Source organism: Anarrhichthys ocellatus, unplaced genomic scaffold (genome assembly GCF_004355925.1).
Source record: "Anarrhichthys ocellatus isolate YVR2014 unplaced genomic scaffold, GSC_Weel_1.0 scaffold2, whole genome shotgun sequence".
NCBI classification, from domain to species: domain Eukaryota; kingdom Metazoa; phylum Chordata; class Actinopteri; order Perciformes; family Anarhichadidae; genus Anarrhichthys; species Anarrhichthys ocellatus.
The window spans coordinates 15,224,623-15,241,455 of record NW_022280032.1 but is presented as its reverse complement, the minus strand read 5'-3'; the positions used below and the strand labels follow the sequence as shown (position 1 = coordinate 15,241,455).

The window sequence follows — 16,833 nt, the reverse complement described above, 5'->3', positions numbered from 1 at the left end:
GGTGCTATTATGTCTCAGGACAGATGGAGGAGAGTGGAATGAAAGGAGAGGCCTTTTATGGTGGGATAGTGTCCACCTACTTTCTGAATAGTCTTGTAATTTCTCTGAAAGGGATCATTCTCACAGCTGGTTGGGACTGGAGCTGATCTCCCCAGTTATTACCCGATGATGTGACATCGGACTGGAGGATATTGTTATTAAGTCCCTCTCTTTCGCAAATACGGTAAACAAACTACACATTTTTCCGTCAGATTGAAGTGGAGAAAACTGTCAACACATCCTATGAATACCATCAAAACAAATACCAGATGTCTTTGATATGATTCATTTCATTTTGTGATCATGTCAAGTAGGTTGTAGTTGCATTCCCCAAAAGATTCTCAAAGCCAGCAGAGACTTCAGAGGTTCATATGATGAGTCTATGCAGCAATACTGCTGTTTCTTTGTGTCATAACTGCAGCTAACAAGACGGGTGTGAATAAATTACAGGGAAACACATTGTGAAAAACACACACACCAACATAACTTTGTGACTGAAATGGAACGCTTGTTTGACATTATTATCGTAGGAAGCTTCCTTCATGTTTTGACTTGAGACTTGTCACTTTTCCCGAGCAAGCGCTGAAACTGGAAATACCATACAGTATGCGTTGAGACAGGCCAGGAGAATCTGTTTGTACAGTACATACGAGATAACCGCATAACGCCGGAAGGAACATTCCATTTAATGCAAGATAATTATGCTCCATAACTCATTTTATGTTGACACCTTTACAACCATATGCAGACGAGCGGTCTATAACGGTATACAAAAGGCATAAAGTTAATGATAAGTACTGCTTCATATTTACTGCCTTCTGAACTGAATCTAATCTTTGTGACAAAGCAGGTGGTGAAACTGTATGCTGAGACAATACATTTAACGCATGCAGGAAGATTGCCTTTGCATTGTATTGATAGCGCATTAAATGGTTGTGTTCAGTTACTATGAACAACAAGAGGCACTGGGGGATTACCTGTTGTTTAAGAGGAAGAGAAGAAATGCTGTGGGACTAGGAGAGAAACCTGTCTTCTGATCTAATAACATTGCATCACATCAAGTTTATATTACAGTACCTTGGAGTTATTTAAAGAAAACAGACCAGAGCTTAATAATGTGTTTAATGATTTCTTCCAGCACAACGAAGCCGCGAACAGCTGTTGTTGTTGTTTTCACCTCACAAAGTCTTGTTGCAGAGCAGTGATTAGAATTTGTGGGATGACTACAGCATTTATTTTAGTTTTACTTTCATGATGTGACATCTGGCTTCTTTTTAATCAACATGATCAGGTGGTTTAAGGAATGTTTGGAAAGATACAAGTGAAACATTTGAGGCAGCACTCTGCATAGAGGGATATGTGATTTCAACTTTTAATGCGAGGGATCATTTTGTGAACCATTTAGCCTTTCAGCACTATATTATAGACATGTTTGGGCCAACACATGTTTGATTCATTTACAGAACAAAGGTAAATTGAAGCATTTCAGTACAAATCTAAGGAAGCCCTATAGGTCAACTTGTTGAGTTCAGTAATGGTTAACACGGGGATGGTTCCTCTTTCTTTTGTTTATGAAACAACATAGGCTTTATTAATAACAGTGTTATGTGATGAAAAGATTATTACAGAAATTACAACCTTCTGCTTACAACACTTCCTCCTCATCATAGCTGAAACACATACGGTGACCCGTTGTATATTGTAAATGGAACGCTCTCTACACCAGATTCCTCAGACTCTATCTTCTCATGGCATCTATGAATGATGTCAACAGCCCCAATCTCAGATAACATCAGATTTAGTCTGGTTACATATCCAATACATAACCCAACAATGTAGCCCATTGTGTGAAAAGTAGCCTCCATGGCACTGAGTACACTTGATCATGCTTTCTTTATTTAAGGACACCCTTTGGAGACATTCAAACCACAAACTTCTGAAGTGTTGCTGGCATAAACATCACGCATGCAGACCAAACTGATGTTGAATTATTCTCACACAATACGAAACAAGCGCCTGTGCCATCAATGCATCACTCTGTAAATTCTAAACTCACTTGGTTATGGGAAGACAACACACAGCAGATGAGAAACGGATTGAATGCAACATACTCACAATTAACAGTGATGCATGTTGCTAGCTGTACATGTCTGGTTACTATGCACCGATTCCACAATATTACATCACATTTTGTCATTCTGCACTAATAAAAAACTGGAAGTGCCCTTGTGTTAACTGCTTCTGTGTGTGTGACTGTGATTGTGTCCAAGCTTGGTTTGGAAAAAATGCAAAATAAGCTTTTTCAACCACAGCTTAAAATAAAGAAAACCCACTACGCACCTCAAATCCTACCTCTTTTATATTGTTTCCATATTTTCCAACTTCCCCCTAATCACACCTCCACTCACACACAAGCACCCACAATTCATAGCACCGATAGCTACGCCTTCAAATTTGACAGGTGACCTCTGACCTTTGGTTACGATTAAAACCTGTTACAGAAGTGAATAGATGGAAGTGTGTGTGTGTGTGTATCTTCAGCTGATAAAATGAAACGAGAAACAAGCTTTAAAGAACAAGTAGATGCTGAAACTTGTTTTGTATGAGACCATATAAACCATATAAAGGTCACTATAAAGCAAGGAATTTCTGCCTGCATGTAAATGTGTTCTTCACATATCTTGAGAGCAGCCCGTCTGATCTACTTCACAATTGCCATGTGTATTGATTAGGACCCCATCGAGTTCTTTGTCAAACGTGATGACAAATTTGATGCCGTTAGGCCGAAGAATGGCAGCAGAAGCGTCATCTCACTATAAAGCAAGGAACTGTTCACCCGATCTACTTCACACACACACGGCTTACTGGGATGTGTTGGTGACGCAGAGTGCACACGGACATCTGAGGCGTTGCTAGCTCAGCTGCAAAAGCAACATGCTCAGGAGATGTTGTTTCTCTTTGGATCAACCTACGTATGTGAACAAACATTCTCTGTGATAAAGTTGAACAAATCCAGATGCTCTCTCACTGACGATCACCTGTCAGCTGTCCTTCACATCTCACCTCAGACATTCAACCTGACTTCAGATCACACCTTCAAGCCCAACACAGACTACATTTCTATACTGAACGGAAAAACAGAAACTGAGGTAATTGGACGACAAATATTAGTAATAAAAGTACAAAGTTTGCAAAAACATGATCCCTATCAGTATTTTGTATTATATATGGATATTACATATGTATGTATATGTGTTTGGATCAATATTCCCGCTGCAAATGTTTTAACTCCTTTATTCACTGTTGTTCAGTTTGGGTAGTTAGGAGGGGTTTGAAAAATGATAATGTGCAAAGTAACTAGTAACTAAAGCTGCCAGACAAATGTAGTGGAGTAAAAAGTATTTCCCTCTGAGATGTAGTGGAGTGAAAGTACACAGTTGAATAAAATGGAAATACTTAGGTAAAGTACCATGAATGTGTAGTACTTAAGCAAATATACTTAGTTACATTCCACCACTGATCAAAACATTTACTCTTACCACTCGCAGCTCATCAAAACCATACAATTTACTGCTTTTTATAAAGAGGTGGAATAGTATTGAGCAGGATTGAGTTCAACAGTCCCTGTTTCTCATGTGGCCCCCCTTTGGGAAAAATAATTGCCCACCCCTGCCCTAGAGGGTATTTCATCACTTTTTCTTCACTGGAAGGGCACCCCAAAGGGCGCTTTATCACAATGTATCCAGTGGGAGCGCACCCTAGAGGGCACTGCCTCATGTTTTATCTAAAAGGGCACTTTTGCAGCTTTTTTTCAAACATGGCTTTTTTTCTATTTTGTTTAATCATGATGGGTAAGGACCTAGTTCCCAAGTCACTGACAGTTCCCTGTTGAAATATTATGCTGTCGCTCAGAAACCGACAGTAACCATGATAGTGGTTACAATCATGTTTATTATATTATATGGCATTTGGCATAAGCTCACAGAGATTCCATGAATAAAAAAGTAATGAAAATGTCTCCATATAGATGTATAGTTTATTTTCACTTTATAATATTCCGGTTCAATGCCCTTAGTTTGAAACTGTTGACCGGAAACTGTTTCACATCTGTTTCCTGGATGGCTTGACACCCGCAGCCTTTTGCTGAAGGGGACAAGAGGATGAAGCACTCGCTTGTCCGTCGTGTCAACGTTGACTACTAAATTGCTCGTAAGTTGTTTTCACATTGTCTTTAATTTTCTGCCAGACTGAAGTGACATTGAAATGTTTTTGGTAAAGGACGCAACAAGTGTGCTCGCAGCGCTGCACCTGCAGGTTTGATGACAGGCTAACAATAGCCCGGAGTCACGTTACTAAACTTTCCTCACTGACTCTGTTGGGCCACTTGGACACGTTACGCTCGAGTATAGTCGACGCACTTGCTGTTTTTACGTTAATTGGCCTCGTTGCTGTGTATGTGAATGCTATTATTGACAAAACGTGGTCAACTTCAACACCAAAATAAGTTCAAAATTCACGTTGTGGTGACGTAACATTTTTCTCGGTTGTCAACAAATAACTTCTTTTTTTTTTTATTATTTTTTTTTTTAAATCACCAATATCACGTAAAAGTTTAGTTAAATGAAAATTGCAATAATACATAATCACAGCAATATGTCAACAACAACAACAACAACCAAAATAGGCTTCTAATCATCATCATCATCTGCTTGTCAAATTGTAAGGATTTTGCATGCAGGTAGCAAAGTGTCTTGTATTTGTTTACAACACATTCAAATTGTTGCCATTATTTCAAGAGTATTAGTGCATATTAGCGGCCCAACCATTGTTAATTAGTTTTTGAGAAAACCCACATTGTGCTAGATGAGCACATTGGTTTATATATTGAGGAACATTTCACTGACTTATGATATTGTCGCAGTACCATTCATTTTCATCTCTTACCATATCTCCTGTTCTTAATGTCATTCTCACATTCACAGTAGGGCTGCAACCAGCAGGTATTTTCATAATTGGTAAATCACTTTTTACACAAACCGATAAATTGATCCTCACAAATCAGAAGCTTAAATCAAAGAGAGTTGGGCATTTTTACTTGACAAATAATCGAAATGTTTAATTGATAATCGGACATACATTTTTCTGTTGATCGACATATTGAGTTATTGTTTAAGCTTTACTCGTATATATTTGAAGTATATATATATATGAGTATATAGTATATATGCCTAGTATTTATTTACCACACATGTCCTGAATGCATACATGCAAAATACGACTTTTTTGCATTCAGACCATTATCATTTCAACATTTATCAATTTGTTCACCATTCATCCTCGTTGTTCTGTCGAGCGGCTCTGTTCACTTTTTGGTCTGACAACACATATATGTATTTGGCTCTTCGCTTTCATTGTCCCAGTGGATCTATTGTCTGTCTCTTGTTTGTACTTCCCCCACTTCTCCTCTGTTGTTTGTACCTTTTCACTTTTACTTCCTTGTTTTTTTTTTTTTGCGTCATGTTTTCTTCCCTTTTTTTTAAAAATTTTCCCCACATCACCGATTGACCACAAGTGAATAACTCGACTATGTAAATGCTCATTGGGACCTCTTTATGTCTTGGCTGTAAGCATTTCATACATTTACTTATGTCTTTGTAATGCTTTACCATTAGTATGTGGGGTGTTAATGTTTGCGAGAGTACATCTTTGAGAAGATGATGCTGTTGTGCGCTTTTTTTTTTTCTTTTCTTTGCCATATTCAGCAACATATCCTGATGTCAATTCTATTTGATTCATGATCGTCATCTAAACACTCGTAGTGGGATTGAGCCATTACATTTAAAGAGCATGTCTGATTATGGGAGTGGATTCAGGCTTAGTGCTGTAGTCGGTGTGTATTTAGTATTTTTTTCCTCTAGTGTTTAATGAATTTGCAGCTCACTCTGGTCATAATACTGGAATACAATGAAAAGTTTGACAAAAAGTTCACCGTAAAGTGTTCAGTTGCCACACTATGAAATCCCTCTTGACTCATCTGTCCAGCCGCTCAGCACTAGAGAACATACAGGATTGTCTACCAGCGGAGAAACACACACACACACACACACACACACACACACACACACACACACACAATCTTCATCTCACAGACACTAAATCATCGCAGCAGCACCCTCTACTCGCCCCGTCTATGCTAATGTATTGACTTTTAAGAAGGTATGAATAGTTTAGATCCACCATAGATCAAACTGGCATGAGCAGGATACTTAGATTGTGCCTTTGATAAAGCCGCCTGATCTGCCCTCTGAATTCATGGTCGTCACATCTCACAGTTTATTCACCGTCATCTGGTGTGAACAGTGGTAAGGGCAAACTATATCTGGACTACCAGCTGTCTTGTAACGTCAAGTATTGAATCGCATATATTTAACTTAACGTCTCATAAATATATAAATATGGCCCCACAGCCTGTGTGTTGTTTTTTTTCCTCTTCAGTTTAGTACCAGGCCTAGATGCAGAACGGATAGCCGAGTGCAGCTGCCCGCTTTGCAGACTGTAAGTTATTGTTCCCCGAGCCGGTGAGGCTGACTGCTTTCAGTGTCATTTCATGATTGCGTCTAATCTCCGGGTTGCATGTTCCATCTGCAAGAATATCCCCAAGGATCCGCAGTAAGCCCGGAGCCGGAATGTGCCTATTGTCTATTGATAAGCTGATGCATGATTGTTAATCCTCAGGTAGTCCTCTCAATTACCTTTTAAAAAAAAAAAAAAATCGATAGTGGAATCCTTAGACGTGCCATCGCTGTCAATGCGTTGGATGCTGTCGGGTTTGTCACCTTCTCTCTCGCCCCCCCAGCTCATCAGCTATCCTGTCACATTCCCACCGTGGAGAGGCGATTGGGCCTCCTGTCACTTGGTAAATGCATTTCTGCCTGCCACAGCCGAAGTAGGGCAATTTACTGGCGCTGAGGCGATGTATTACAAGGCAGATGATTGTGTTCAAGTGTACAGCACATTGCTGGGAAAGTGATAGATGTGTGATTACAGTCTGAGTAATGAACCCGCTGCCTAACATCGGTAGACTGTATTGTCTGTTGGGAATGTACGCTGGAGAGCCTCACTGTAATTTCGTTTACGACCCTGGACAGGTGCCAGTGTGAATAGTAATAACATGATACACTGCACTTTCAAAGGGATTTTGGGAGAAAATAAGTGAAGTCGTTTGCTTATACAAACAGCTAAAATAAAATGTTTCAGTCTCTTGTTCAGGATGCCAAGAGACGACACTAACTTGGCTCTGAGCGCGAGGGTCGTAGGATGATTTTAGGGGTGCGAAGGTTCACAGAGTGCTGCAGGGATGGTGTATTTTTGTAGTCCAACCCGCAAGTTAGTGTCACACTGGTTCCCTTCGTCTGAACTTCGAGATGAGGGAACCCGGAAGTGCAAAAATGCTAACTCATTTTTGGGTTTTAGGATTAAATTCCTCCAGCACTCTATAGGATGAGAAAACAACTTTCACTGTGCATGCGCGTTCTTCAGGTCTCTCTTCACCCGTCTGCTAATATTGAATCAAGTCAGTCGACTGGAAAAGGGATTTCTGCATCGCTGCTGGCTTCTTTGGGCCCTGACCTCTGCTGTGCAAAGGGCTTGTTTGAAGGCACTTTATATGTGCAAGGTAACATTAGGCTTGATTTAAATAATATAATAATTAAATACATGGATATAAATGCAATGGTTTGTTATTGATCAGATTTCTGTTGTATTACCTTTTTAGTGCACGTCATCTGTGCAGCTTTAAAACCAAATGGTTCCCAAATCCAGCTGTTTCCCAGTGTATTGGGAATGTGTCAATATGATTTTTAAAGATCTGTTGAAAAATATTTTTGGAATAGTTATATTCGATTAAATTAATTATATCATCTTTACTGTATTTCTGTTGTCGGCCTATCTTTCAAAAATTGTCCCCACAATCAATAAAACATACACTAAAGAAATAATTCCAACCGCTTCTGAAACAACAACCTCAATAGAAACAAATGATCACAGTTCATCGGTTTGTTATAATACGAACACATTCTAGCAATTAACAAGTAGGCACAAACTAACAAAATGTAAGCGTGAACTTGTGATTCCTTATTGATTTCACATAATACATTCACTTCAGTGATGAAAAGAAATCGTGACAAAATGCTTTACGGGTTGAAGAGAGTGCAGGACGGATATTTGAACGTTTTCTACGCTCTCTATATAAATAGCCTAATATGGAGGTAGATGGGTAATGTCTGAGTGTGCCAGCTGGAGATAGAGCTGGACCATTAGTGTCAAACCGTGCGGCTCAGCATTGTTCCTCTTAGCGAACTGAAACAGGCGAAAGCCAACCTGTTGCAGAAAGCTGCTGTGCAGATGGGACTGTGAGGAGGACGAGGTGGGTTCTTCTTTCTTGCAGACGTTTGGGATTGAATCCGACCTGGTGACCCGTTGTGTTTTACTGATACCACTTTTACCTCTTTTTCCTCAATTTTTAAAATGTTCTTTCTGTCCTCCCCTCTTAACCCACCACCTCCCAACACCATACTTCTTTTATTTCCTTCCCTTCTCACTCCGTGTACAGGGAGTGGTGTTTTTGGCAGTCATGTGACTTTTTGTCTGAACACAATTGCCGGTGTTCGCCATTGGTCGATTTTCTTTGAAAGAGCGTTGGTTTCCCGGGTGACGGGGAATGGCGGCACCACTTCACTTTTCTCTGCAGCTGCCCCCCCCCCTTCTGCATTGCTCTGAGCCGGTCTCTCTCTCTCTCTCTCACAGGCTGTGGTGGATCAGGTAGCCCGTGACCACGACGCACACAGACAGTGACTGGGTTGTGTAGCTCTTCCCCCTCTTCTTCTTCTTTCTCATCGGCCGGGCGGTCACACAGGCCATTAATCTGCAGGAGGTGAGTGAAACAAATGGCCTTGTTTATTCTGAGTTAAGAGGGTTTTTTTCCCACTGAGTTTACACTTTTTGTGTTTCCTTTCTAGTTGTGGCTGGACTCGTTTTCAATACTGCCAAAGTCACACAAAGTAAAGGACATACGAGTCATTGATTAAACGATGACTTATTGATTTAAAGTTAGATATAAGTCGGTCTTATCAGTTGTATAAAATGCATGCTGAAATGCATGCTAAGCGATGATGAATCTCTCAGAATAATTTTTCGGCACCTGTATGATCGTGTACTGTGATACCTAAGAACCGTGTGTGCAGATGCTATACATTTGTTATGGCGTGGCACCCCAGTTGGCTTGGCACGGCTCTTTAAGTGTCCAACAGGAGAGAGCGTGACTAAAACCTTGTGTAGATAACTTGGTCGCAAGACGGGCCAAAGTTTTTCCTCCTCTGTAGCGAGAGCTGCGCAGTAGGCCTGCTTCCTGTTTTATGTCCCATGAAAGATTCAACAGCTGTGTTGCGCTCTCGGCGTGGGTCGTGTCCGGGAATCGGGGCCACTTTGTGAGGATTTTCTCGGCACGGCTGCCGTCCTGAAGTGGCGGTGCCCTCTCTGCACCCCTTTGTCGGGCTCCACCAACCAGGTGGTCGCGGCTGTGTTGGGTTACCGTGGCAACACCGAAAGCGGGCTCCCCTGCCCCTCCCTCAGGTGCACTTTATCTGATGACCTGAAGGATCCTTTGCACATACACACTCGCACTCCCACACACACACACACACAGTAGCATCTGTTATAGCTGACACTTGACCCCTCACACAGGCAAGGGACACATGAACGGAGGATTTTAGGAGGATTAATGTAATCATACATGTAGGTTAGGTTCACTGATTTTTGCTGCTTTTCTAACTACTGAATGTAAAACGCTGCTTAAGCGGTCCCCTCCTCTGCATACTTTCCTTCCCCTAGTCAGCCTCCCCTCAGGCTATACTCTTGTCTCTTTGTAAACAATGAAGTCTGGCTGTTGACCTTAGACCACCCCATGCAGGTAAAAAGTCTGGAGCCTCATCCAAGCCCTTGTTTTGTGTAAAGTCGTGCATCAGGGGCCGTTAAAATGGCTTATTAACGTATGTTAATCGAGACGCACCAGTTGCTCGTCTGTAATGAATGTTCCAAGACTCGTGGAGCGAGCGGGAAGCAGAGCTGGAGCGTGTGTCATTGATCCGCAGCCTGGTATCGCGCAGCTGATGCAACCGGGAGGAAACTGGCGCTGAGGCCTTGTTGTTGTCTCTGACAGGCTGCCATGATGTCACCACTGCTGACCCGACAGTCCTAGCATTCCTGCTTATAGGGTTTTACGCAGACGTGCAGGGGAGTATGTGGGAGATGTATGTGGGCGAGATGCACAGACTTGCACACATATGGCCTTTGTCTAAGCGCTGATTAGTAATCTGGCATGTCCACCGACACACACGCGCACACACGTAATTAATTCAGTCTCATGCACATGCACTCACTCAGACCCTCGACCATCCTGATAAAGATGGCGATGGCAGTCTCACCGGCCTCGTTAAAATTCAACAGGTCTTCAAGTGTCTGGTACTTGAAGTCCTGGTGAATCCTTTTTGCATATATCCTCTGCTTCCAACTAAAATGTCTGTTGTTAAAATGGTGCGATTAGAGAACTTTATTATGCACTGGTGTCATCATGTCTTTATTTGCGCGCATGCATGCTCACATTTCTCTGTGTGTGTGTGCGTGTGTGTGTGCGCACTTATAGGTCATTATTATAGCTTCAAAAGACTTTCCTGCTATACACAGCTACAGCTTTCCTTTGATCCAGTAAAGCCACTGAAGGAAAGAGATGACAGCCTCAGTGCAGTGAAAGCTTTTAAATGCTGTTTTTCCTGCAGGTGTTTGGATAGCCCTTTCCCCCAGACACCGAGAGTGGAAGAGAGCAGTATCGTAAACAATGGTGGACAGAAAAGCGAGGGTGACATCTTGGTCTATGTGGAGGACAAATGGAAAAGCATTCAGACTCGACAGACTGATGTAAGAAAAACGTTGTCCGACAAACAAACTCCAGGCGCAGGCATGTAGACGGGCAGACTGGGCGTCAGTAGTGCGTCCAGGGGCCTCTACCTCGCTCTGTGTGGGGCTTACCAAAGCTTTTGTTCACCTCCGACCCCTGACCTGCCTCGACCTGATAGCTCCCCTGTCACCAACTTAGCATTTCCTGTGCATCCCCTCTCCACTGGCTTTTGTTTTTTCACCAAGATCATCATTAAATCTTCAGCTCCAACCCCCACGCAGGCCAATATCTCCTCTTGCCTGCTCTTTGTTTTCTTGCTCTCTCTCTCAGTGCACATGGCGTTCTTTGACCAGAGCTGCGGCCTGTGGGTTGGGTTCCCCTTGTGTCCTGAGAAATCCTCAGCTTAGCCCAGGACCCGATGCGTGTACGGAGGCCACCGGCAGTAACGTCTTGTTGACTTTGACTCCTCTTTTGTTCCCCGGCTCGCGTGTATTTCTTGCATTTCTTAAAGACACAGAGACGAACGAAAAGGCTGATCGTCGATATCCCGTCCGACTTTGCGCACGAGTGAAAAGTCGAAGGCCATGCGATGGTCACAGCTTTCTCCGAGTACCATCAGGCTGTAACCAATCTCCATTTATTGATAGGAACAGCACAGAGCTGCGCAGTGTGACACTAATGGTACAGTTTTATCTCAAAAGACATAGATTGACGGTACATCTACTGAAATAGGATGAAGACAAACGGGTTCAGAGGGAATTAAGGAAGGAGATGAGACACTACTCCCAACAGGCCCATTTGAAAGCATTGAAGGACAATGTTGCAGCTTTTTATTTAGGTCCAAATTTAATTCCTCCCTTTACATATAGCCCCTCAAAAGATTCATGTCAGAGGTAGACATGTTTTTTGAATGGTGGTAACTTAGCCCGGAGCCAGCCTGGACCGGTTCAGAATAAAAAGAGGTGTGGCCAAAGTCCTAACAACTTGGAAGCTGCTAAAAGCCAATAGAGCGTACTTTGTGAGTGCGATCTGAAGAGTGTTAAAAGGTATTTTCTTTATTTATTTTTTTTTTATCCTGTGTTTGGAGGAATGCAAAGTTTGTTTACCTGCAGTACATATGTTGATCCAAGTGACCCTCTCCGGCTGTCTTTTTCGCTTTGTACTCCCCTGTCTTCTCTTTGTCCTCAGGTTCACCGTGACAGCTGTATTTTCAATACAGCTGTTGTTGTTTGTAAGATGATATAGTGACATGCATTTGCTTCCAAAACATGAATCATCTTCTGAGCCAGGTTTTCTGGGATGAAAACAAGTCTTTGTCTGTTCTTGGCGTGAGTTGTGCTATATTTACGTCTCAACAGTGCAATTACCTTCGCTGGTGAAAGCCGTCCCGCTTGTCATAATAATACACAAGACTATAGCTTCAGTACTGGGCCCAACAGCGCTGTCCTGACCATAATGAGACGGCAATGCTATACTTAGGCATGTTTGTTCAAAACAGAGCTTTACTAGCTCGCGTTGCTCACCATCAGTATGAAAAACGATGTCAACAAAAGTTCAGGATTTCTTGCAACTTGTTTGGGCTTTCTGAAAATAGAGCTAGCGTTGTCTGCTCTCATTCCACACTCGCGGTCCAGGCTTTAGTCTTGACCGACCTGTGGTCCACCTGTTGAAGGCTGTTTTTAGGGAAAGGCTGAATAAATAGAGGGAGAAGAAGAAGGGGTGGGGGTTTCAACAGGCAGAACGGGAAGGGGTTGAGCGGTGGCAGCAACTTAATGCTATTCATTCTTGGTGAATAATGGCCAACAAAGACACTATCAGCATGTATTCCCCTCACCCTGCTCCCCTCCACAGAACCTATTGAACTGCTGCCAGACCCAACCAGTCTGTTTCTCAGCCCGAGAGCCATCTTCCTGTCTCGTCTGAGTTGAGTTACGGCGGGCTCCCCACTCGTTGGACAAATTTATACCTACCATCACTTGTCGAGGTATTAACACATCAGGTGGAGATTGAAAGCAGTCGAATAGCTAGTCGGAGTTTGGAGTCGGGTGCGTTTTCAGCGTTTTTACGCAACAGAGACAAAATGGTAAACAAGTACAAAATTGGGGAGGATTTCTTCTTAAAGCTCCTGGTTTTAAACGCTTTTTAGACCCTGTCTTTGTTTTCTTTAGCTTTCTTTGCTGAATGCAGAGGGAGGGGTTGGAGGAGGAGGAAAGGGGGGTTGCAAGAATGTTTGAGTCACAGAAAAAGAGGGATGATATGTGGGGCTTGACAGGGGAGGGTGGGACGAGGGAGGCACAGCGGTGGGAGGGGCCCTGAGGAATGCCTGGAAGGTGTCGGGAGAAGTCTACAAGTGCTTTTGGACCGATAATCCTCCACATCACATTACAATACCCTCACCCTACCACTCTGATTTCAGCCCTGTTGTCTCTCCATCTTCACACTCTCAAACGGATGAGGAGGACTTGTGAGAATCAGAACCTGATGAGGGCCTGGTGGTGATAGGTAACGGTCAGTCAGGATCCATAAAGTGTACTTACTTCTCTGCTGCTTTTAAAATGTCACTCCTCCTTGGCACCTCCAGAGCCTTTTCTCACTCTCGCGTACCTAAGCAAGGCCTCAGGAGGCTTCCCCCCCACCAGTGTGGTTCAAGGGATTTATCAAACAACACAGCTTAGATGTGCCAAAAGCTTTTGCTTTATAGGCAGAACAGTGAAACGGCTCTCATGGATGCGAACGGACTCCTAGCGGGCCTCTGTGACTCATGCTGGCTAAAAGCTACAGCATTCTACACAGTGGTCTTTTGTTTGCATGATTTAATTCATCAAATTAATGCAATTAATCCAAGATGTCTATTTTTGGAGCATCTGCTTTATATGATGTGCTCACATGGTTATTAGGCGTGGTGACTGCGTGTCCTCATTAGTCTGATCAGAATACAATCTGACGTCAGATGAAGGAAAAGTAAACACGAGGATGAAGTAGATGTTGTGATTGTCGATGGCCTGCTGCTGCTCAGTAGGAAGTAGAATGTTCTTTTGAAACTGGAATCAGGATTTCTGTTGACTTTGTGTGACTGTCTTTTGAACTGCCACTGAATTCTAACACATGCATTTGTTTTAGTATTTATTATCCAATGTCCTCAGCTCACTCAAGGAAAATAAGCAAACAAATTAAAGTACCAGTTAGATGGTCAAAAATGCTCCGACATAAGTAGCCATGGATGCATAACAAATAACAATTTGACCAGAAAGATGTGTGAATTTTGGGTTAAATTGACAAATGATAAATCTGCCGATGTTGTCTTATCACAGATGGAGTGCCAAAGATGTGTTTGAGTTGGTTTAGAAACCGTGACATCATAGTTTATCCACCAGAAACTAGCGACAAGAACATTTCTTAGCTGTAAATTGTCCTGTGTTTAAAAACGCATTCATATTTTTCTCATATATTGATATCGTCTTCAAAAGGTGCTTATATATCTTAATTGACCATCCCTGTACTTTCTAAAGACTTTTTCATAGTTGTCATTGAGCAATCTTCCAGTAACAGCTGATAACAGCAGGCGTTTACTTTGCTGTTTGCTTATTTATGGTTTTACTTCGCTTTATCATATATTCTGCTGGCTAATAGGCTTTAATATGTAGCGATTTACTCTATCAAGGTCAAAATACGCTTAGGAGATCTGCTTGGTATCGGGTTCATTTTCACTGGCCAGTCTTTAGTTTCAGGTTTGGGGGGGGAGGGTAAGGGAGAAAGGGAGAAGAGGCTGATAATGGTTCAAATGTAAGATTTAGGGATGATAGAGAGAGGGAGGGGGGTCAATAGAAAAAGAGCAGTCGGCTCATGCTGAGAGGCTTCTACACATTCTGCCTCATCCATTGGTCACGCATGTCTTAGCTCTGTGTTTGTGTGTGTGGGAGCTGTGGAGATACAAGGTTCAGGATGGTGGCATTGGTTTATGATCGAATGTTGAGTACTGATAATTGACTAAGCTTTTGTTTTGTACATGTGTCGCTCTCTGGACCGGGCTTGTCAGATTTAGGTTGCTTCATTCTCTGATTTGCCCACAGGGCATTGTCCAACTCAAACACAGACTCCCCAATTGCACCTGGTCTGCCGGACTATGACCTCATTCCAGGAAAAGGAAGCAAATCACCTGACAGACTTATTTGTGTAATCAGCTGTTCATGTGACTGGAGGGCGGATGTCTAATGCCTCAGGCTGTAGATCGTACAAACGGTAGACTCGTATGTAAATGCACACGCATGCAAAGAGTTCAAGTTTATTCCGCTCTTATCGCAGTCTCACAAGCAGCCCCTGTGTTTCGTTGGAGAATGGAGAATGCAAAGGGAATGAATTGATACAGAGTGAGGACGACAAAGTCGAAAACGAGCTTTCAACTACCTGAAAAAAGGGGAGGTACCTGATCCGTCAGCGCGGCCAGAAAGGGTGGGGAGAACAAGAGTGAGAGAGGAGTGACTGGTGTTTCTGTGTGGGTGAGAGACAGAGAGGAGGAGGAGGAGGAGGAGGAGGTGGTGTAGACAGAGAGAGAGAGAGAGAGACACAGAGAGAGAGAGAGATCCCAGTCTCTCAGATCTGGGCTGTGGTGAGGACACCCAGGAGAAGTGCATTCCTGAGGCAGCCAGCGAGGAGAAGGCGGAGAAGTCGCGACATCCTTTATATCTCTGTGTGACCACGTCGGACTGCCTCTGACCTCAGGACTCTGGACTCGCACACTCCTCTCTCTCACACACACACACACACACACACACACACACACACACCCTCATTCACTCGCTGCTGCCTCGCACACCAGCCGCACAACCGGCTCTGCTGCTCTTGTCAGAAGTAAAGGATTTACCCCCCCCGAGTGAGGAAAAAGCGACGGAGAGAATAAAATACAGACGGAGGAATTAAAGACACAGAAGAGAAGGAGACAATCCCGTCACTCGGTGAGTGTAAGAGCTTTTCTTCGGGAGGTTGTTTGAATGTGTCCTTGCCTGTTTGAATGTCAGCCTCGGAAGTTTCTCTGAAGTCGGCCCATCTGTCTTTGGCTTCGCTGTGTGTTCCAGCATGCGTGTTAAGAGAGCTTGTGTGTGTGTGTGTGTACCTGTGTGTACCAGCCTACCTGTTGACACCAGACCCACCACCCAAGTATTCCTCTATGAAGAAAAAAACAAAAACGACCCAAACCTGTTTGGGTGAAACTCCACTCTTTGGGCACTTGTGTTTTTTCACTTTTTGGATGAGTTTGTCTCTTTGTGTTTGGATTACTCCCAGTGTTGAGTCAGAGAGCCGGGCCCCTGTGTGCATGTTTTTTTGTGTGTTGGGACAAGTGCAGGGCACGAGCATGTTCCTGCCTCATTTAACCGTTAACGTTCTACACATCTCAAATGCCAACACTAATGCACAAAACCACTCCAAGCCTATTTCAACATTGACTCATCGTTACGCATGGCTGGCATCTTATTAAACATTTGCCAGCACGGTATGCGTCAGATAGAAGAACTTGGAGCTCATTAGCGATCTGTAATTGTGGTCCAATCTGAGCCGTCGATTGGAAACTCCTCACCCCACCGGTGAGGTAGTTATTTTTGTTCCTGACTGACTGTGGGAGTTACACGGTCATACCGCGTGTGTTATCTCTGTTTGTGCGTTTCACACAATGAACTTGCTTTCCAGAGAGATAACGTCATCGTAGTAAATGGTTAAGAGAGGAAAGAACCAAATGGAAAACTTTGAATGCAGCATATATCACAGCTTTCACTTGGCTCCCATTCATTTATTTCAATTATAGCAATCCCATTCAGTTGTTATCTCTTTTTTCCCATATATATATATAT

At 43.0% G+C, this 16,833-nt stretch overlaps 1 protein-coding gene across 2 annotated transcripts in view; it reads left to right on the top strand.

Moving 5' to 3' along the window:
- Positions 1-4,165: 4,165 nt before the first annotated feature.
- The window catches only part of rassf7a (Ras association domain family member 7a), a 46,305-nt gene continuing 33,637 nt past the window's right edge, over positions 4,166-16,833 (top strand). Inside the window, exons 1-2 of one of the 2 annotated variants that reach the window (XM_031862046.1) lie at positions 4,166-4,248; positions 8,845-8,971. The gene's annotated coding sequence lies outside the window, so the exon portion shown is untranslated. The other variant, XM_031862056.1, reaches the window with a different exon arrangement.